Source organism: Rhinolophus sinicus, linkage group LG07 (assembly GCF_036562045.2).
Source record: "Rhinolophus sinicus isolate RSC01 linkage group LG07, ASM3656204v1, whole genome shotgun sequence".
Lineage (NCBI taxonomy): Eukaryota > Metazoa > Chordata > Mammalia > Chiroptera > Rhinolophidae > Rhinolophus > Rhinolophus sinicus.
Window position 1 is genome coordinate 119,841,788 of NC_133757.1, and position 23,819 is coordinate 119,865,606.

General features: G+C 42.3%; 1 non-coding gene across 1 annotated transcript; it reads left to right on the forward strand.

Annotated features, from left to right (window-relative positions):
- The first annotated feature begins 18,925 nt into the window (after nt 1-18,925).
- Nucleotides 18,926-19,028, forward strand: LOC141573031 (U6 spliceosomal RNA). The gene has a single exon (XR_012498615.1). It is a non-coding gene; the product is annotated as a U6 spliceosomal RNA (small nuclear RNA).
- Nucleotides 19,029-23,819: the final 4,791 nt, after the last annotated feature.

A 23,819-nucleotide genomic window follows, 5' to 3' on the forward strand; every position in this document is an offset into this window, starting at 1 on the left:
GCCAACGCATTTCTCCCTCACACCTTTGCTGATAAAGGCCTCTTGAATTGGTGTGAGTGGAGCAGGAATAAACTCCCAGCAGTGAGCACTGGACTTGAGTCCCTCATTAGTCTGATTAGTGTAATGAGGCCAGGCTAAGAGGGGATCGTGTGGTCTTAAACTGAGTTGATATTGATTACTAACAGTGGAGCGGCCTACTATACTTTAAAGCCCTGATTCTGAGGGAATATTTCGTTTTTGCCAACTTTGTCTTCCATTGTGAAGATTGATCTCAGCATAATGATCCATCACCTGAGGGGATTCACTCGGCTGCTTCTAAGCTCGTATCCTGCAACCAGACATTTGCTGTTCTACAAGCCCCCAGCTCTCAGCGTCCTGCTCACTGCCGGCCGTGCCCACAGAGCTCGCTGCTCTCTGCGGCAGCACTAGCTCTTTCCTCACTCACCCCTCCACTGTCACATGTTGCCCTCCTTGGCCTCTCTCCTTACAGGGACAGCCACAAAGATGCTGGGCTCTCATTTCCTTTTCTCCATTTGCTTCTTCTAGAAACCTTCTCACTTACACAGTTTCCAGCTGAAGCGTAAGTCACCTATCATCACGAGAGGTGAAAATGGCACAGAACAGTGTGTGCTAAAGTGCAACCAATGTGTTAATGGCAAATCTGTTGTCACTAAACGTTAAATTGACAAGGTATCCTCAGTACAATGGCTTCACCCATGGGATGGCATTCGGAGGGCAGGTGGTTGGTATTTTCCTGACCCCAAGGGCAGGAGGTCAGCCGGGCAGCAAGAAGATGATGGAACCAGGGCCTGTAACGTCATCCAGACTCTCTCCCTATGTGTCACATCACGGTTTCAATCTGCACACCTGCTCAGTCTCCCCCCTGCTCTTTCTCTGCTCGCCAGCCCTCCCTGTCTGATCCCCATTCCACAGAGCAGAACACGTGACTGCCCAGGTCTGCTGAGGATGCACGGTACAGCACAAACCACACTACTCTCAGTCCCAATTCCAATTCGCAATTCCCAAATTCCCAGTTGCAAGGGTTGCAGTTTTGATTGTCCTGCTTGGGTCAGTTGTCCTATTCACTGTGGCCAGAGGTCACAACCAAATGGTCCTGAGGGCCTTTTCTCTGAATTGGGTAACCCAGTTAAGAGGGTTATTATAAGCTAAACAGACACTCCAAGATGTGTCTGCTACATGCACCTGTGCTCAAGAACACAATACTTAAAAAAAAATCATTATGATGCATTCTTTTATTTCTTTAAGAGATATTTAATGAACCCTAATTTGTCAGACACGGTGCCAGGCTCTGAAGTTTCAACAGATGAGGTCCAGCCCTCCAGGGGGAAAGAAACAAAAGAAGGATTCTGGCAAACAAAATAACAATAGGTTGGAATAATTACTACATAAAAAAAATGGAAAGGGTGATGTGATAGAATATTTGAGAGGTACATGTGGAGGTGTGCTTACTTGGGCCCTCTTTGAAGAGACAGCGTTGACTATCTAAGGAAGGAGGTGATCACAACAGAGGGAACGCAGGTACACAACACAGGTGCAGAGTTGTCCTGAGGTGCGAAAGGAAGGAGGGGAATGCAGAGGGGACAAAATGAGATTAGAGAAGTGGACAAGACTCAGCCCACACAGGGCCTTGCCATGTTAAGGGATTGAGATTTTATTCGGAATGCATTAGGAAGATGTTGATGAAGCTTAACTAGGAGAGAGAAAGACATACTCTGACTTACGTTTTGAAAAGATGACTTGACAGTGGGATTTTAGGGGAGGAGCAGGAGTGGAAGCAGGGAAGCGAGTTAGGAAGCTGCTACAGTAGTTCAGGAGAGGAAGAGCAGATGAACCTTTGGACAAAGGGAGGTGGCAATTATTGGGCGATGCAGAAGAGCCCAGATTCCAGATGTATTTTAAGGTAGGACACCCCAAACTTGCTGAACAGTAGGATTTGAGGAGACAAGAAAGAGAGGGCTTGCAGATGACTTCTAGCTTGGGTTTAATTGGCTGGGTGGAGGGTCAGCTATTTCCTGGAATGGGGCAGACTGGAATGACTGACCAAGTCTTCATCACAGAAGGTGCCAAAGCAAGAATTCTGCACCCCCATACATTGAGGTCCCTGGTCCTGATCTGGTGAGAAACTCTTGTTGGTTTCTCTGTAGCTCAAGGGCACGCATCCTTTTAGAACACCACTGTAATCCCACCTTCCTGACTCCATCATCCCGACCACCTCCCCCGTCAAAACCTACCCATATTCCACGAAGTCCTTAGAGGAAGAAAGGCTTGGGCTGAACCAGTATTAGGAGGCAGTGAATTAATCCAAGTATCAATTCTCCCCCTTTACATATCATTGGGACACATTACTCAAAGTGCTTCCCTATCTATAATAAGGGTGGGAAGAGATACTTCAGAGTTCTCATTTTGAAGACCCAAACAAAACCATATATGTAAAGCACTTAGTGCCTAAATTATGTCAGGTGTTTAATACACATTGGATGTCATTATTCTTAGTGTTTCTTTCTTTTACCTGTTTTCAGAGTAAATTTACTACTGAGTACCAATTTTCTGCTTATACAGAGCACCTGGAAATAAGTTTTGTTTGTCTCTAGCTCTACACACTAGGAATGTTTTGTAGCAATGTAATTATTCATGCAAAACATTTCACCACCAGAAAAAGAGACATTTGGCTACATTTGCCCAAACTGAAAATTAAGACGGATTAAGATAGAGGATCTTTTTCTGATTTGTGAAGTTATTTGTATGAAAAGTCTTGCCAAGATATAAAATTAAGTTGTATTTAATTGTACATTTAATTAATACTTTATTGAGAAGAATCAAATTATGTGGAATGAGAACAATTCCAGAAATTGAGGATGTAAGGTCATTGTCCAATGGAGATCAATATAATGGGAGTTCACTTGTGCTTCCTGTCAAAGACTAGCTTCTTTGGAATGTAGATGTCACTTAGATGTTGAAGACGACAACAGAATGTCTCACTGAGGAAAATCCTGTATCTCTTTTCCTATAAATGTCCAAGTGTGGAGAAGACAGAATATGTTCATTAAATAAAGCTTAATAATAACTCTTTCAAAAGGTTAGAGCGTGTACTATCTAACATGAGTCCCTCTATTTTCATATACCCTAGCAATGCACTCTGTCTTGGAAGCCATCTCAGCAAACAGGGAGATCATAAACTCTCAGGGTTAGGAGGTAACTGAAAGGTCAATGATCCAGCTCTCCAACAGGGTACAAAATAAAAGAGACAAAGAAATGTTGCTTGATTTTCTTATTCTATCCGAGAACTGAGACTGCTATTCCCATCATCCCACATTCAGCTGCCCTAGCAGGAAAACTAGCAATCCTGCCCCATTGACAGGCTCAGCCTCATCATGTTTGCAGAATCAAAGCCACCCGGTTTCTATGGCAGGCCTTCTCATAGTCATAGTGGCACTTTCATTTGGAGGACGTCCCCGCAAGCCACAGATACCTAATAAATCTCATATGTCGCACATGGCCCCAAAGTCTTTCGCCTTAAGTGACTGAGAGATAGTGGTGTCATGGACAGAGATAGGAGAACAGAAGGGAAAAACACATTTAGTACACAAAGTCAAGGATGAGCTTGGGGTTCAATGTGTTGGGCATGAAGTTAGAGCAGGAAGTGCTGTGGCTCAACAGCTGAACTCAGAGATTCAAAGTTCCACTTGGGTCTCGCCATCGTCTTCTGAAACTTGCTCCCATTCTCTCCTCCACCTACACCACGTGGCGACACCACCAGTCAGGCAGCTGTCCAAGCTGGAAAGCTCAGAACTCCTTCTGGACTCCTTTCTCCCACTCATTCCAATATCTAATCAGGCCAATTTTCAAACTGCCAAACTTAAATAAGAGGCTATTTTTTTTCTTTTACAAAAAGACAAATAGCCTACATTTGCTGCCCTTTTCTTTGACCATGTCAGATGCTAACTTACAGTCATTTTTGGAAAAAAATAACGACACTTATTCAGTCCTTTCAAAGTAAACAACATTTTAACAAGTGAGAAGGTAACTACTTTTCAAAACTAACTCCTACTGAAGAGAAATTTGAAAACAGACATTTAAAAATATTCCCATCATTTTGTGATTTTACTGCCTGAAATGAGGGGTCACGTGTACAAACATTTGTATCAGAACACTTTAAAGATTTGGGATACAGAATTTACTAACCCACTTTTTAAATTTTAAAACAGAGGTTCAGCAGATATTGAACCTATTAACACTATGAAAAATATGTACCCCTCCCAATTAGCTTACAAGAACAACTGATACCAGGGATAAAGGGAACTGATTTGAACTTTGACAGAAACATCTGCGTAATTACTACACAGAATTAGAACTGAGTCTCATGATTTAGGAAGTGTACTTCCATTTGGAGCGACATTACAAGACCTTTTCCACCTATGTCAGCCATTAAAACCAAAAACTGAAATAAACTTACAACCAGACCTACAAATCATTGTATCACAAGTATAAACCAAGATTTAAAAAATTAGATACATTCAATCATGAGGTTTTGTTTATTAAATGTAACTAAAGATTATTCTAAATGTTTTAATCTCATTCCTATTTTACCCTTTGACAATTTCCACTTAGGAGTATTTTGAAATGGGCGCAATATATTAGAGCAGAAATAGGCATATGTAATTTACTTGGAAAACAACAACACTGGGAGCGTGTGGCTGAGATTTCCTTACCCACAGGTTGCCCAATCACTTCTCTGCGAAGCCCAAGGAATCACCATAAAATGCAGGTGGGCCCACAGCATGGAAACCCGTCCACTGCTTCCCGTTCTGCCACAGCCACAGTGCTCCCATGACCAACGAGAGGGGAATGCACACTCAAGGAGCTGTACTGCTCCCTGGGTACATCCCCGATTTGAGGACACCCCAAAATCTTGGCAAGGAGGTGAAGCACAGAAGCAATTTGTTAATACCACGGCACTAGCTTACTGCTTGGATGAGGTGAGCAGAGAGATTTTCTCAAGCCCTGGCTCCTAGCCCTAGCTCCATCACTTTCTTTCTCACTCTCTCTCCAGAAAGCATATGGAATGTCAGTGGGAGTCGCCATATTACACGGATAACCTTGAATTTGCTCTAATTTAAGTTTTTTAAGGAATAAAGTCATCACACATTGAATACTTTATTAGTAACACATTATTTGGCTGCACCCTGGTGAGTCCAAAAGCCTCTGACTCACAGACCCAGCAGCATTCTTGGCCCCCTCTTCCTCCCAGGTCTCACCTTCTGCCAGCCTCGGTCTCCCACTTCACACTCTGCTGCACATACTACGCTATTTCTCACTTTGTTCATTCAGCCCACTTTACCCCAAATGTCCTCTACTCCCCATCCCCACCTGGCTAAACTTCTATTCTGCCATTAAGACTAAGCTCAACCACCTCTTCCAGGAAGACTAAGCTCAAACCACGTCTTCCTGACCGACGCGGGCGGCCTTTGCTGGCCCTCCGTCATACTCCCTTCACACTCGTGCACAGCTCTACTACTGCCTTACAATGATCTCTCTAAGGGTTGGTCATCCCCACCCGACTGCGAGCTTTCTTTTCGGCCAAGGATGGAGGCTTACTGGTAAGCGCAGTGCCTGTCAGGTAGCAGGCATTCCCTAGATGTCTGCTGAATGAGCGAAGGAGTGAGTGAAGAAGTGAATCAGAGAGCATCTGTAAGACTTGAATATTTAGGACTGATCGATGCAAGGTTACTCTAATGACAAAACATGCACATTTAATTACTGACCCTTCATTGCCTAAGAATATGACTTCAATGAGAAATTGACAAAGAATGAGAAATTACAAGGGAAACAGAATTGGGGAAGGGGCGGACAGTCAGTGAGAAGATGTAGAGGAAAGGAACGTGGATAAGGTCCCTTAATCCACCCTCCCGCACAAGGCCACTTCTTCCCTTTCCCATGTGTTCCCACAGAGACCACTGAGGAAGCTGAGGGCTGGAGAGGGGTGGAGCCCCTGGACTGTGAGATATTACCTGTCAGCTGCTGTATTGTCCAGAACCTCAGGGAGCCCAGGGGAGCCAGGAAATGTGGACAGTGGAGGAGGGCTCTCAGGGAACCCTGGACTGTGGCTTTTTCCCCACAGGAATGGAACAATGTTAGTATTTTAACAAGTGGTGCAGCCTTACTGGTGAATATTAGCCTCGTATCAGCCTGCCCATACGTAGATAAGACAATACTGTCTATACCCCTGTATCTCCCTGAAAATAGTGACCCCTTTAAAAAGCAGAAGATTTCTTATCAGCTAAGCACCCTTTCCCTCTTGACATTTGAGAACATTTCCTCAGAACTTGGGTGGATAAAGCAACCTCTAAATGAGCACTGAACGTTTTTTTTAAAACATTCATTTTGTTCCCCTTAAAAACTTGCCTGTAATTGTGTCAGTAGCTCTGTTCTTCCCCTTAGCGACGGAATGAAAGCTGCTTCAGGCCTGACCGAGTGGGGGACTTTGAGCACCAAAGGCAATACCTTTACAGTTACTTGCATTCCAAGCTTCCTCTGTGTAACTGGAAGGTACCCTGATTCAGTCCTCATAACCTAGTTTTTACACGGCCTCCACCAAACGCCTCAGACCCAGATGCACTCTATCTCTCTCGGCAATAAATGAAATGGGCTTTCACCAGAAATGATCAGTCCTTCTCCCAGAGAGAGTTTCTACGATTCCAGCACTAGATGGGGTTTTTCCTTCCCACGTAATGGATTTATTTCTCACTTGACTGTCCTTTCTACATTGAGTGTGAGCTGCAGCTTTTTCCCACGTGGAGCTCACTCAATGTTTTCATTTTCCAGGATTGATTCACACTCAGAAAGTGAAAGGGGGGAGGGTTTGAAACCATCTCTAAAATGACCTAAAATAGCTGCAGTGTACAAAGCAGCTGATTAAATTATTTGGAAGAGCTAATGAATGCTTTCAAAAAACCTCTGCACTGACTGCAATGACTAATGTTTCTCAAAGTGCACTTGGAGGCCACCCATATCCCACCACCCGCATGCCTGCCAAACATGCAAAGTCTCAGGTCCCACCAGAGGACCAAACTTCTCATGGTAAGGGCCTGGAACTCTGTATTTAAAAAAAAACAACCTTTTAATAAAGTATAATGTGCATACATACTATAAGTGGGCACCTGGCTGAGTTTCACACCAAACCCATCTGTCAAACCAGCACTCAGGTAAAGACCCTGAAGATCACTGATACCCCAGAGGTCCCTTCTGTTCTCTTCCAGTCACCACTATTCCCCCAGCCCGGAGTTAACCATTCCCTTAACTTCTCATGCCAGAGACTAGCTTCATCTCAGTTTGTGGTTTCTCTGCCACCTATAAATGAAATCATACAATATGCATTCATCTGTGTCTGGCTTCTATCACCAATTACATTTGTGAGATTCATCCATACAGCTGCATGTATGTGTGAGCTGTTCAATTGTTCATGCTCTTTGGCTGAATGATATTGCTGTTGTGATTATACCAACATGGATTTGTCTACTCAATTGAGATGTAAATGATGATGAAATACCTCTACACATCCTCCCAGAACGGCTGTAACAGAAAGTACTAAGAGCTGGTGAGGGTGTGGAAGGAAACTGACAGACGGACTCTAAGCTGGTACAACCACTTTGGGACACTTCGTCAGTAACTACTACCGTGTTTCCCCAAAAATAAGACCTATCCCGAAAATAAGCCCCCATCAAGATCGTCAGTCAGACAGGCGCATTTAGTATGTTATGATGATGTTCCAGAAGAAGATGATATGACTGTATTATTTGAATACATGTAGATTGTTGTACATGAAAAAATAAGACATCCCCAGAAAATACGCCCTAATGCGTCTTTTGGAGCAAAAATTAATATAAGACCCAGTCTTATTTTGGGGAAACACGGTAATGCTGAATGTGTGGCTACTGACGGTGCCGAAATTCCATGCCTGCATGTACGTATGCCCAACAGAAATACATACATATGTTCACCACAAAGACACAAACTAGAATGTTCACAGCTGTTCCTAACAGTCAAAAACCTCGGTGCCATCAACAATTGAGCCTTAGCTGCATTTTTAACAAGTTCACCATTTGTTTCTTAATCACGCAAAATTTTGAGAATCTTTGCATTCACTATTCTGAAGATTTCCTTTAAGAATAAGCCTAGGAATTCCAGCAACTATCAAAATTCACAAGGTCAATATGAATTTGTCTAAGAAAAAATATATTTTTTCATTAAACTTACCACAGGGCTTCACGTCGGAGTTTGTACTTAAGCACCATATACATTTCCCCATTACTTTGAAAGCTGAGTGCTCCAGAAAAGAGTGGTTCACAAAATGTGTTAAAATTTTAATCGTGTTCTCACAGCCATGGACTCAGGGCAGCTGCTGCTATTCCTCAATCACACCCTCACTGTTGTGAATGAATATTTCATACACCGCAGATTTCCCATGAAGTTCCCCTTGATTAAATAAAAATTGGGATTTGTAAGCTCAAGAAATAACTGGAAAAAAGCCTTGTTTCTTAGGAACTTTGACAAGAAGCAACTGAGCAGACCCCTACTCTGAAATCCAGTGTGAGAGTTTATTGTGTGCTGGTGATGACTGACATTGGGAATCATTACCTACATAAGGGACAGCCCTTAGACAAGGGCCTTGAATAACACACACGTAACCCCACTGGCCCTCCTCAGGAGGTGGGGATGCACCCAGGAAGCAAACCACAGCCATCCTGGCTCCTCAGGATCTCCGCAGACTGAAATGGTCTGAACGAACCCCAAATGCAAACTCTCTGGAATCACCAAATGTTTAGAACTGGAACAGACCCTAGTGGACACTTAGAGACAAGCAAGGAAACTTTACATGGGTATAATCAAGTAACTGTGATTTGAAAATAATTCTCGACAGCCAAATTCTTAGGTGCTCAATAAAATGACTGACTTTAGACTCTATGTGAGATATCCCAGCAGTTACTAGAAAAGCACAAGAAACTTAAAGACAAGTTAGTATCTCCAGGTGGTAAGTCATGAACCTGCCCTTCTTCTAAAATGAGAGCGACCACAGATACTGTTCCTTTTATCATATTTATAATGGCCTAGTCAGAGGAAGCCTACCAAATTACAAGGAGAAACGGCCCACTTGTAGGCACCAATATCTCAAACCAAAGGTTCAGAGGGCACAGCGGTATTTAGGACAACTCTCCACTCAGGGGGAAGTGTGTCAGCCTCAGCAGGTGAAGTGAAAGAGTGCTGACCCTGGGCCTTGGGACACAAACGCCTTCTTTGAGCAAGTGACTGTGACATGAAAAATATGGAGGAAGAACTCTGACTGTAGCAGCAGAAAGTTTAAAGGCTAAGAGGAAAAAAAAAAAAAAGATCACCGCTCCTTTCATTATTAATCTGCAGGGTCTCAAGAGAGATGACAAATACTTCAAATATCAGGAGGCTTGGTCACTTACAAGAAGCAGCCCATGTGGGAATACGCGTCTTATCTGCCCTAAATTCCAGAACACCATTTCACGCAGCCCTTCAGATCACGTGCCAGTGGAGGCACAAGCGGGTGGGGGTGGGGCAGGGGGCGGTGCTAACAGTTGGCCTGTACCATGAATAGGGTAAGTCTGGGCTTTGGAATGTCCCCTCTTTGTGACTTCCAGGGACTCCACCACCCTGTCATTCATGCTCCCTTGAATGGCAGCTTCAAAGGGTATTGTTAAGCGAACGACTCTCTTTGTTCTGCCAGTTTTTTGTAGAGATAAGAAGTGGACTCTTTTTAGGACAATGAAATGATTCTACATATGGTTATTTATTTATTTATCTATTTATTTATTTATGTTAAGTTGGAAGCTAACCTGGCAGTTAGCTGTTCTCTGAGACAAAAGCTTTGCTCTCATAATTTAGTTTACTTGGATTGCACGTGAGTTTTCTAATTAGAAATGGTCTCGTACAGTGTTCTAGTGACTGACTGCAGCTTCAGGCTTCACACAGCGCTTTGCCCACGTGCTGCAAGGACAAACTGAGGACAGAGCCGCGGCCGCGCAGGCCCTCCTTCCCTCCGTCCCTGAGCAGGAAGGAGGTGCTGGCGCTCAGGTTGTTCTGCGCCTGACCTCTAATTACGTCCACCCGTACTTCTTCAACGGGGCCGAGGTGGCTGCCAGCAGGTGAGGCCACGCAGCGGTGCCAAGCAGACCATGTCGTTGCGCTGTTCGCACTCCATTCTTAACGCCATCCTGGTACCACCCTGGCCCGGGCTCTGCCTCACCTTCTCCTTTATGGGTCCACCAAGTAATCCAGTTGGGGAGCCCCTTACATTTCTGACAAATGGAAACTTGTGAACTGTCTGGACTAATCCCCACTAAGGCCACCCTCGTGCAGAGCTAATTCCCACCCATGTTTCTGTGGCCTCGGAAACTGGACAAAGGTGCACATGGGCCAGGGGCATGGGATAGGAGCTGCATGAAAGCAGGTGTTCGTGTGGGCTTCATTTGGTCCGCCTCCCCAGGGCCTAGGGCAGGGCCTGACATATAACAGGAGCGGGACACGTGTTTCAGGGGTGTCGTGCTGACACAGGGACGACTAGAGCCCGTGAATGAGAAGGAACCAGGGCTCAGCAACGTGGGCCTGGCTCTTAGGAGCTAGACGCAAGAGAAAGGTAACTGCACTTGGTAGAATTCAACACCCATCGCAGGCCTTTCAAAAGAAGAGATTATCAAAGTAAATCCTCCACTATTAGTGTTTTTTTCATTCATCTGGCAAATATATATTGAGCACCTACATTGTACTAAGCACTGTCCCAGTGCTAGGCATGCCACTGCCAACAAGACAAAATCCGTGTTCTCATGAAGTTTGCATTCTAGTAGAGAGGACAAACAATAAACACGCAGGTATATTTTAGAGACTTTTCAGTGCTCAGAGGAAAGTACTCGCCAGCACTGATGGAAGACAAGTGCGATTGCTCCTGCTGGGACAGACCAAGGAGGTCCACTGAGGACCAGACATGTGATCTGAGACCTAATGTTGACAAGACTGCAGCCAGGGGACCTTCTGGAGAAGAGCATCCCAGGCAGCAAGAGCCCCGGCCCAGAGGACAGGGGCACCGGGAAGGCGGAGGGGCGGAGTTGCAGACAGAGACCGAGGCTGAGAGCGGAAAGGAGCGGGAAGGCAGAGGCCTGGAGCCCTTGGTGAGGAGCTTTCATTCTAGTTCAAGTGAAAAGAAAGCACACAATGAATTTAAGCGTGGGAGTAGGTTGATCTTTACTCATTAAAAAGACCTCTCCAGCTGCTGTATGGAGAATGGCTGTGGGGGCAAGCAGAGAGAGCAGTCAGCAGGCGGCCACGGTGGCGTGGTGGGCTGTAGCAGTGGGGATGCTGAGAAGTGGTCAGCTCTGGAGACAGTGTCCGGCTGCAGCACCTGCTGATGGACGGCAGGTGAGGTCTGACATAAAGGGAGGGATGAAGAGGGACTCCCAGGATTCTGACTACAGTAATTGAGTAGATAGTGGTGCTATGCACTGACAGTGGAGAGCGAGAGAGAAGCGGGTGCATGGGGTGGGTGCAGAATCAAGAGTCTCTTTCAGTCATGCTGAGTTGGAGGTGGACTGTTAGACATCCAAGGGCCTCATGTCAAGCAACAGCTGGATACACAGATCTAAAAGTCTGAGCAGAAATAGGGCTGCAGACAGCGACTCTGGGGTCACCAGCACATTCCTGACATGCAGAGCTCTGGGCCTGGACCAGACCACTCAGGCAGAGCCGCTTTGATCAGCAGCATCTTCCTCAGAGATGACCAGCCCTCGGGTTAATGGAGAGCCCTCAGCATCTCGGGAGCTCATAGCCGGATCCTTTCAGACCCATTCTTGTTTCTCTCATTGATGTAATGTGAACAAATTAGGGGAAATTATAGGAATAAGATGTATAATCAAGATGAACCCTCAAAGATGATGAAAGTTCCTTTTTAAACTAGATAATCTAGAGGGGAAAACAGCAAAATATAAGAGCGAAATATTCTTCTCTAACTTGGTTTCAAGTCCATTTTCCTAGTGAAGCTAATGCCCTGTGAAATGCTGGGGGTGGAGGCAGGAAAGAACCTTCAAACATTCCTTTTGAATGACATCATTGATTCTAGCCAAAGAATCAAGGGATCTGGGACAGCAGGACTTAGGAGATAAGGAAAAGGGCAAACCATTAACATTTAGGTAACATAAACACATAACCTTATTGTTTTTCACATTTTAAAAATATTTCGATCTGAAACCTATGATGCCTCATTCCAAATATATTTGATTTTCATTTTAAATGGTAAGGTCTTGTATTTACTGCAGTCAACTTCAAAGACACATCTGTAATTATGAGAAGAAAACTAAAGTCAAAGTTCTATAACAAATTGATCTAGTTTTGTACATTGCCACTGGGAAACTAGGCAGACTGCACATTGTTTCATAACCCAAATCCCCCAGAGCCCTTACACAAAACTTAAGCCATATACATGACTCTACTTTGAAACAGTGGAATCTTGGGGTGCAGCCAAACTTCACAAAACGAGTCAAGGAATTTCCCATGATGCCAACCAAGGACTCTAATTAGTTTGTAGCACATGGGGCACCATTTTCCCCTCTTACCCAGTTCAAATATAAACCAATAACAAAAAGAAAGGGAGGAAGAGAGAAACGGGTGGGTGAGGGGAGGAAGGAGAGAGGAAGGAAGGGAGGGAGGGAGGGAGGGAGGGAGGGAGGGAGGAAGGAAGGAAGGAAGGAAGGAAGGAAGGAAGGAAGGAAGGAAGGAAGGAAGGAATTTTCCCTTAGCGCTTTTCTGGAATCCAAGAGCAAAGGAGGTATATAGTCCCTCTCACTTTATACCAGAAAAGAAACCATATTTCCTGATCCTTCATTCTAAAACCACTACAACAGGAAACTGGACCTAAAATCCTGAGTTTCCCCTTGATTAGAGGATCAGTCTGTATCCTCTGAGTGTCCCTCCTCGTGCCTTCCTTTTACTGAAAAGGGAGGAGAGCAGTCTGCTTTGTTCAGCCTCACTGCAGTGCCACGTTATTGCTCAGGAGCCAACACAAGCATCCCCATTTTCTCTCCCTCTCACATGGTTTCTGCTTCTTTGAACCTAACCTCGGCCACTGCATCCAGCATATTACCAAGTATTATGGAGTCCACTTTGAAATCTGCCTGTTTTTCTCCACTCTCCCATCCAAACATTATACTTACTACAACTAGAATTATCTTATTAAAGAGCAAGCTCTTTCATGCCTGACTTTGCACAAACTCCCGGCTCTATTATCACACTTACTTGCTTCACATACCAGGGTCCCCCACATATCTTTTACCATCATACCCCATACCCTGGTCTAGCATCAGATCTAAAGGAAGAAGTCACAAGCAGAATATGTGAAAAATTCCTCCCACCTTAGGTCCTTTGTTAGGCTGATGGCAGCAAAATACTTCACTTTTGCCATGTAACTTGTGCTCTGGGTGGAGCTGTGTGCCCTGCCCCTGACTCTGGGTTCACACAGGTGACTTGCTTTGACCAATGGGATGTTAGCAAACATAATTCAAGCAGAGGCTTCTTCTCTTGCTATGAGAACATGCTCAGGCTGACCTGCTTGCTAATCGTATAGCAGGGCAAGTTGCCATGGTCATGCAGCCAAGACCGTCCTAGAGCAGCCCACCAATCCCGAGGCGTGTGAATAAGCCCAACCTAAAGCATCAGAACCACTGAGCCAGCTCACAGCTGACTGCAGACTCATGAGCAAGTGCAGCCCAGAGCAGATTCCTGAGCTAAGTCAGGGGTCAGACAACCATGGCCTTCGGGCGCACAACCACTTGTTTTTGTACTTCCCCTGAGAAAAACATCATCGGCCGTCCAATTTCATGGTTGAAAGTAAACAAAATAATCATATTTCATTACACATGTAATGAAATCATATTTCATTTCACAAGTAATATTTCATAACATGAAAATTATATGTAATTCAAATTTCAGTGTCCATAAATAAAGTTTTATTGGAACCCAGGCATGCACATTCATTTATATATTGTCTATAGCTACTTTTGCACTACAAGGCCACAACTGGTAGTTGTGACAGAGACTGTGTGGCCGGAAAAGCCTAAAATGTTTACTGCCTGGCCCTTTAAGGAAAAGATTGCCAACCCCTGAACTAAACAAATGTTTATTGCTGTACACCCCTAGGGCTTAACTGGTGTTTTGTTACAAAGTATCACTGTAGCAAAACTTCACTGACACATTTTCCCATCTGAAAGCTCCTTCCTTTCTCTCTGTTCCCCCAGCAGAGGTACTGGTGGAGCAGTGGAGACAAAACTAGCCCCCCTCCTCCTCACCAGCAGAGGCCTGGACTCCACCCCCAGGGACTCCAACAAGGAATGCCAGCACATCAAAGAATGTCACATGCTCCGGGAGTTCCCTGCCATGTTAACCTCTCTGCCACAGTGACCCGTGAGGATCCAAACGGCCCTTATCCTGACAGTGCCACAAAACCTATGAGCCAGGGAGTCCATCTACTGCCAGCTGCATACCCAGGGGTCAACTTGCACAGCAACAGTGGTAAGGAGAAGAAATCTGGAGGAGGAAAGGAAACTGAGTATTTATCTAGATTATTACATTGGACTAAGTTTACCAAAATGGACTAAAATTTAATTCCCACTCTTGGACTCGGTGGTGGAAAGCTGGGAGGAACATTATTTCAATTAATAAAGTTTAAAGTTACATTTTCTTATTATTTCTTGGCGTAATGTTTTTACAAACCTGATATGAGTTTTGGAGGAATGAATAAATAGAAGAATGAATGAATGAATGAATGAATGGAAACTCCCCCACAACATTGCCAGGTACTCTTCCCATTCTCTCTGGCATTTCTATCCAGTCAAGTATTTGTCTGGAAATAACCCCTTCCTCCTCTTGAACTGCCTTCTAACTTCAAGGAGCAAGCAACAACTTCCAGGCACAGCTCTCCGCATTCAGAAATGCCTGAAACCCTCCCCCGCACTCTGTCCCTTGGCCCAGGAATCTAATAGGTGGTCTCAAAGCCTTAAATAAATTTACACAAAACAGACTGGTATCCTTCAGGTTAGCGGAACTTGGACCTTTTAGTCGACTTTGGCCTTAAACCTGTAGAGAATATCTTCTGAGATTATAATGAGGCAATGTTTTCCCCAAAAGGAGAAAGTCAGATTCCCGCATCTGGAGTTTGACCTTTGTGCATGTTGTCATTTCAACCACCACAGGAAACCTTTCTGGCCTGGGCTGAAATGTGTAACTTCTCAACAGTGTGGCTGGTAGCAATTCCACCCAGCTGTGTGGAACAGGAAGTGACAGGGCAATTAATATTCTGTTAAAACTTCAGGGGGCTACTCTAAAGCTGGCCAGATTTCAGGGCTGACTCATCATGTTTAAACCAAACATGGTATTGTCTGCTCACTTCTGCTGACTCACTTGTCAGCCCTAAGAAATGTGTACTGGACCGAACTACAAGGTTTCTGATCCTGCTTTCTAGGGTGTTACCCTTCAGCACCAGCCATGTCAGCTCTCTCTGTGGAGAAGCGTCTATGATCAGCCATGGCCGCTGTTCACATGTGTGAAGGCCTGTTTTAGCCTCTTTCCTGCATTGCTTTATATGAAAACACAGCTGACTTGAGGAAGAACCCTAGCATTTCCAAGCTGGAGGGGAGGCTTAAAGATCAAGCTAAAAGTACTTCCCTAGGAGAGTGTGGGAGGGTACATAGCACAGTGCATGACAGCTTTGAGTCAGGCACCCTGAATTCAGGTCCCATCTCTGCCACTCATAGTGGAATTATAAGTAAGAGGCTAATGTAGCTATTAAGTAAGTTTAAGCAAATTGCTCAGACTCTCTGAGCTTCGATTTCCTTATCTGTAAAATTATAGTAACCACCTCATTGGGTTATTGTGAGGATTAACGGAGATAAAGTAGAGAAAGAATAGAGTACTTGGCACAAAGTGTTCAATATATAGTAACTATTATTAAGGCTGATGAGGCGATCCACGGAAACAGGACAGATACCCCACGTGTTTCGTATTAGATCAGGAAAGGGTAGAGGAATGTCATTGCGATTGCGAGCTGGGTATTGACGTGGGGTGGGAGGAATAGTTGCCCAGGGGAAGGATGGATCTTCAGTATCTTGAGCGGCCATGCCTTGCAGCCCCAGGGAGGGAACAACTCACCTTTCCTTCCTGGTTTTAGGTCTGCTGAAGATAGTGATTCATTAAAAAACAAAAACAAAAACAACAGCAAAAAACACACAAAAGCTCTCTGATTATAAGTGTTTGAAGGCTCAGCTCAGCTTTCCTTTCAGGGCCTTGTTTAAGTACACACACAAGGCAGCACAGACCAGTCAAAAAAAAAAAAAAAAAAAAAACCTGGCCAGTAATGGCATACAGAAACTGATACTTATGTGATACTGTTAAGTGCACTCTTTTTAAACCACTAATTCTTGTTCCACAGAAAGTGGTCTTTATGTCAAAGTCCTTAAGAGGTCCAACAGCTTGTATAACCAGCAAACCTCATGGTTAGTTAGCAGCTTTCAAGACTTGAATTCCCGTTGATAAACAAAAGAATTCCAAAGGCCACAATCCATAAACTCTCCATAGAAACATATGGAACTACTTAAGTAGGTTGGCTCAGGGCTGTTGTTTTGAAAACAAGTATCCTCAGCCAGAATCTCCACTGAGTGCTATTTATTGAATGGTTGGAGAAGGGCAAGACCCCATGGGTCCTGTAAGGCTGCTCTCCAGCAACCTCAAACATTTTGCAGATAGTGCTCCCAATACCCAGGAAAGGAAATAAGAAGTCTGTACATTTGTATCCATCCCACCAAAGGCACTGAGGACCCTCACCGAGGGGCCTGCACTTGTTAGGTATTCTACAAGGCTCTGATCACATGATCATGTGACACCAATGTGCTCATTTCTTATTCTCAGAACTTTCTTGATTATAACCCCCATCAAGATTCAACTGGCCACTCGGTCCTTTGTACCTCAACGATAATCCATTCAGATTTCTGTTATACAGCAGATGATTCCAAAGCCGGTCTCCCACTACTGAGCTATGAGTTATGTAAGAACAACAGTTTTTTATCTGCTTCTTTTCCATGGCTGCAGGATTGAGCTAAGTTGGTGCTTGACTATTCTCCTATTGTTGTATTAGTCAAATCAAATCTAATTAAGAACATCAATAACTGAATGAATTAAATAGGTCCTGGCCATCCTGACCTTTTGAGTCAGTGGTAGAACCATGACAAGAACTCAAAGTTCTGAGACTCATTGTGATGAGCTACTTCAGAGGGACTTCCAGTCAACCCACCATGTAATCGTTCTTGCTCTCTGATGGCAGATTGTCACCACCAAGAAACAGATATAGGATAACTTTGGGATCCACTAGCCACCATACTGCAAAACACCAACACAGCCAAGCTTTCTGACTTGTGCTGTTAGAGTAATTTGTCTTGGTGCCTGAACCACAGACTGTCTTTCTCCTTTTAAAAGTAATAGTGAGGGGTTTTTCCCCCCTTATTATTAAAGTACTATTCATGATTTGCTGTTTTAGCAAAATGTAGACTAAGATAAATCTCACCATAAAAACCTAGAAATGCAGGATAAAATATAAATTTTAAAGTGTTTTCTATTCCTAGCTAAGCACTGAAGAAAGAAAGAGAAATCCCCAGGCACCAGAAACAAAGAGGTAATTGAAAACAGAACAAAGTTTCAAAGTGTCAGCTCATGATGTAGCTGCATTATAGTGATGGAGGGTTTATTATCGATCTGTTCACCTAAGGGCTTGGAATTCCATGCTCATGTGGGAACAAAAGGTGGGCACAGAGCCCAAGTGAGCAAGGAAATGGAACTGGAAAACTGAATAAAAGCTACAATCCTTAAGGGCCTGTATCCTATGTGAAAGGGTAGTCTAGGTAAAAATCCATCCATTAGCATAGGTAGATATCAAGGAAATAAAACATGTAAATGGATGGGTTGAACAGCAATTAGATACAGCAAGAGAATTCATAAACTGGAAAACGGATTTGAGGAAATTATCCAAAATGCACAAAGATATAACGATCCGGAAATATGAAAGATTAAGAGACATGGAAGATGGAATGAGGAGGTCCAATATATATTTAATTCCAAAAATGGAAAATAGAGAAAATAGGACAGAGGCAATCTATAAAAAGATAATGGCTAACGTATTTCCATAAACGACTAAAAGACTTTCATCCTGGGGCTGGCCCGGTGGCTCAGGCAGTTGGAGCTCCGTGCTCCTAACACCGAAGGCTGCCGGTTCGATTGCCACATGGGCCAGTGTGTTCTCGACCACAAGGTTGCCAGTTTGACTCCTCAACTCCCGCAAGGGATGGTGGGCTGCGCCCCCCCCACCCGCAACTAAAATCGAACACAGCACCTTGAGCTGAGCTGCTGCTGAGCTCCCAGATGGCTCAATTGGTTGCAGCGCATTTTCTCAACCACAAGGTTGCCAGTTCAACTCCCGCAAGGGATGGTGGGCAGCGCCCCCTGCAACTAGCAACCGGCAACTGGACCTGGAGCTTAGCGGCGCCCTCCACAGCTAAGATTGAAAGGACAACAACTTGACTTGGAAAAAGTCCTGGAAGTACACACTGTTCCCCAATAAAGCCCTGCTCCCCTTCCCCAATAAAATCTTAAAAAAAAAAAAAAAAAAGACTTCCATCCTGAAGTTCAAGATCACAATGAATTCTGAGAAGGATAAATTAAATTAAGCCCAAAGCTAGCCATATAATAAAACTTCAGGAAGTCAAAGAAAAGACAAGATCTCAAAGTGCTGTACAAAAATAATCATGAACATAGAATTCAATACCCAGCTAAAATTTCATTCAAAAGTGAAGGTAGCTTGCTTCGGCAGCACATGTACTAAAACTGGAATGATGCAGAGAAGATTAGCATGACTCCTGTGCAAGAACGACATGCACAGTTGTGAAATGTTCCATATTTTCACTCCTGGAACACATGAATAGGAGATTAGGGAGACTGCACAATTTGACTACACAGGACACATACCACATACGGCACTCAGAAAAGACTGAGCGACATAGGAGACCTACCTAATACATGGAAGCAAACACAGAGTGGCAGCCAGAATGAGGAAACAAAGAAACATGTCCCAAATAAAAGAATAGAAGAAACATCCAGAGATGGAACTAAAGGAAATGGAGGCAACCAACCTACCACACACAGAGTTTAAAACACTGATTATAAGAATGCTTAAGGAACTTAGTGAGAATTTCAACAAAGAGATAGCAACGAAAAAGGACATAGAAACCATGAAAAATAGCCAGTCAGAAATAAAGAATACAATAACTGAAATGAAGAATACACTAGAAGGAATCAACAGCAGATTAGATGAAGCACCGGATCGAATCAGGGATTTAGAAGACAAAGTAGCAGAATACACCCAATTGAAACAGCAAAAAGAAAAAAAAAAGGATAAAAAACAATGAAAATAGTTTAAGAGACTTGTGGGACAATACGAAGCATGACAACATTCACATAACAGGAGCACCAAAAGGAGAGGAGAGGGAGCAGTGGATTGAGAACCCATCTGAAGAAATAATGACTGAAAACTTCCTTAACCTGGTGAAGGAAATTGACATACAAGCCCAGGAAGTGCAGAGAGTCCCAAACAAGATGAACCCAAAAAGGCCCACACCAAGACATATCATAGTTAAAATGGCAAAAGTTAAAGACAAAGTGAGAATCCTAAAATCAGCAAGAGAAAGACAGCTAGCTATTTACAAGAGAGCTCCCATAAGACTCTCAGTTGATTTCTCAACAGAAACTTTGCAGGCCAGAAGGGAGTGGCAGGAAATATTCAAAGTGATGAAAAACAAGGGCCAACAACCAAGACTGGTATACCCAGCAAGGCTATCATTTAAAATAAAAGAAGAGATAAACAACTGCCCAGAAAAGAAAAAGCTAAAGGAATTCTTTACCACCAAGCCAGTATCATAGGAAATGTTACAAGGACTTCTTTAAACAGAAGAGAGGAGAAAACAAACTAACTAAAGAAGACCAGAAACACAAATAATAAAATGGCAATAACTATGTACCTATCAATAGTAACTTTAAATGTAAATGGATTAAATGCTCCCATCAAAAGGCATAGTGTAGCTGAGTGGATAAAAAAACAAGACCATGCATATGCTGTCTACAAGAGACCCACCTCAGATCAAAAGATACACACAGAATTAAAGTAAGAGATAGAATAAGATATTTCATACAAATGGAAATGAGAAAAAAGCTGGGGTAGCAATACTCATATTGGACAAAATACACTTTAAAATGAAGACTATAATAAGAGACAAAGAAAGCATTACATAATAATAAAGAGATCAACCCAACAAGAGGACATTACCCTAGTAAATATCTATGCACCCAACATAGAAGCACCTAAACATATCAAACAAATATTGACCGACATAAAGACAGACATCAACAGTAACACAATCATAGTAGGGGATTTCAACATCCCATTGACACCAATGGACAGATCCTACAGACAGAAATCAATACGGAAACAGTGGCCTTAAATGACACATTTAACCAGATGGATTTAATTGATATTTTTAGGGCACTTCACCCCAAACCAGCAGAATGTACATTATTTTCAAACGCATATGGGACATTTCCCAAGATAGACAACATGTTTGGCCACAAAACAAGTCTCAATAAATTTAAGAAGATTGAAATCATATCAAGCATCTTCTTTGATCACGGTGCTATGAAACTATAAATCAATTACAAGAAAATAATGGAAAAATACACAAACACATGGTAACTGAATAACATGCTACTAAATAATGAATGATTCAACAATGAGATCAAGGGCGATATCAAAAGATACCTTGAGACAAACAAAAATGAAAACACAACAATGCAGGCCTACCTAAAGAAACAAGAAAAATCTCAAATCAACAGTCTATCTTTACATCTAAGGGAACTGGAGAAAAGAACAGCAAAATAAGCCCAAAGTGAGTACAAGGAAAGAAATAATAAAGGTCAGAATGGAAATAAATGAAATACATTCCAAAAAAAATAATACAAAAGATCAATTAAATTAAGAACTGGTTTCTTGAAAACCAAGCTAGAGGCGAGTAACTGCTCTAACAGTATACGTGCATAGTAAAAATTCACCACATTTTAAACCACTTACTATGTGAAATAGTTTGGATTTGAAATCTATTTGCCCTATGTAAAAGTGAGGGTTCAATCCCAGAAGCAGAACCACTAGGAGGTTGGATGGATGGATACATAGATAGATAGATAGATAGATAGATAGATAGATAGATAGATAGATAGATAGATAGATAGATTTGTAATTGGGATTTGACCTTATGCAAATGCAGAAACTGGTTAAGCAGTCTCTGCAAGGCAGGTATTTTTGTGCCTAATGGTGCATTTGAAGCCCACAGAGTACGCAAGATAGATGCAAATGAGGGAAAACAAAGTGAAGCTGGAACCCACCAGTATGAGCTGGAACCCAAAAGAATGGCCTGGAACCAGAGTCAGTTCTTGCTGTCTCCAACCTTGACGAACTGATTGTCCTGCAGGAGATGCTGATGCCCTTTGTCACAGAGTTAACCACACTCTTGGCTCAAGAATTGGAGAAGCTGAAGGAAGAGCTTGGGGAAGGTGTTACAGTAGTTTTAGGACCAGACGGCCTTAAGCAAATGAGATGAACCAGCAGATAAAGCAACACAAGTAGGCTAGAAAAAAAGCACCTGCCCCAACCTTCCCATCAAACAAAACAAAATAGCTTCTGCTTCACACCCTCCAAATCTTGTGTAAAAATGTCTCTTGTAAGCCCTTTTAATGGAAATCCACAGTGAAGAGACTTTGGGAAATGTAGTCCACCTAGCCGACTTGCTACATTACAGAGCCTCCATACCCTATCATCAGAAATCTCAACATTACATTAGTCAATGAAATAAAGGAAGAGCTTTAGATGCCTTCAACATAATTTCACCAAATTATTTCTTAAATGTTTTAAATATTTTTTGTCATTTATTGGGGAAAGTTTTGCATTGGTTGTTTTACCCCAAGAATTTGGAAAGATTAGAAGAGATTTAAAAAGTCTTCCTCAGGAATGATTATATAATCACTTCTAGCCTAAAACATGATATTAAAAAGCTATGCTTATGAAAGCAAACTCCACTTTCTCATGTAAAATTTTGAAAATGTTTTTATCTATGTTTATAAAATTTAAAGTTAGTGTCTTATCTAATGTTTTATATTTTTCTTACAATTATATAAAACAAAGAATATGTAATAAATATTTTACTAAACCCTATAAAACATTTTCAAATCATTTCCAGCTTATGCTACTGTCCTGTACAAATATTACAATTTTCTATATGTGCCATGGCATGAAAAGGATTAGAATCACTGATATAAACTGACATATCTAATAGATCTCTGTACATAACAACAACAACAAAATTCACATTCTGTTCAAGTGCACATTGTACTGCAGAAACTGACCACATTTTAGGGCAAGAAGCACATCCCAACATATAGCAAAGAACTGATATTATATATACCAAGCTCTTTGACCACAATGTAATTAAGTTATCAATTAATGACATAAAACAAAGAAAGAAGAAAGAACTCCACATATTTGGGGATTTTAAAATATGCTTTTTCTCTAGGCAAGATCTTAATCAACTTCTATTTTTAACCCACTATCCAGAAGAAAAAGTCTGAATACATTTATAATAGGACGTTTTAAAAAATTCCTTTAAGTAAATCATGAATCAAAGAAGAAATAAATAACAATGGAAATTAGAAAATACTTAGTACTGAGTTACAATTAAAACATTATGTATAAAAATGTATGAGGTTCAGCTAAAGCTACACTTAGAGGGAAGTTTATTGCACTAAATACAATACAATGTGAAAGTGTACAACTGAAGATTTTGGTATCTTCAATAATAAAGTGAAGGCTTCCAGCTTATAGATAAAATTAAGAGTTAAGATTTGAGAACACAAATGATCCCATACCAAATACAGAAACTTAAACTTTCAGCAGTGATCAATACTTTCTCTTCAAGAGGCATATATAAATCTTAGAAGTTAAGCTACGAACAGTATAGAAGTTTCAGCTATGCAACCCACTGAGATGGGGTTTCAGATGTATGGTATTCCATTTTACAATAACAACATAGACACTAATTAGGTTCCAGTTCCATTTCTGGCTTATAGTTGATACAAGGACTGCCCACCCCACTGCAGTTTATGCTGAGGTGGGTGATATATGTTTAATATCAGCCACAATAAAAAAAAATAATTTGTGGATAAAACAGGTATTTAGATAAACAGATAATGCCTTACTGCTAAAATCTAGTAGCAGAGAGAGAGAAGAAAAAACAAAAACAAAACAAAAACAGGAAGAATTGTGGGGAAAGGGAAGCAAGTCTAGGGTTGGTTCACAGTTCCAAGTTTGCAGGCCTTCATAGAGCACAGCCCATGCTTTTGCACTTTCCATGTATCCACATTGCTTAGAGACACATGAATTTCCTGTTTTGAGAATTTTAAAAAATTAAATTGCGGATATTCCTAAATAATCTTGGGACATGATAGTTTCTGTTAACACAAAGGAGATGTTTTGAAATACTACGGCATGTTTTACCTCCTTCAAGAACGCATAAAATAATGATAAAGCCTACACGATAAATCATCTGGGACTCAATTATTAAGAATTATGTTGGAAGAAGGAGACTTTTGGAAAA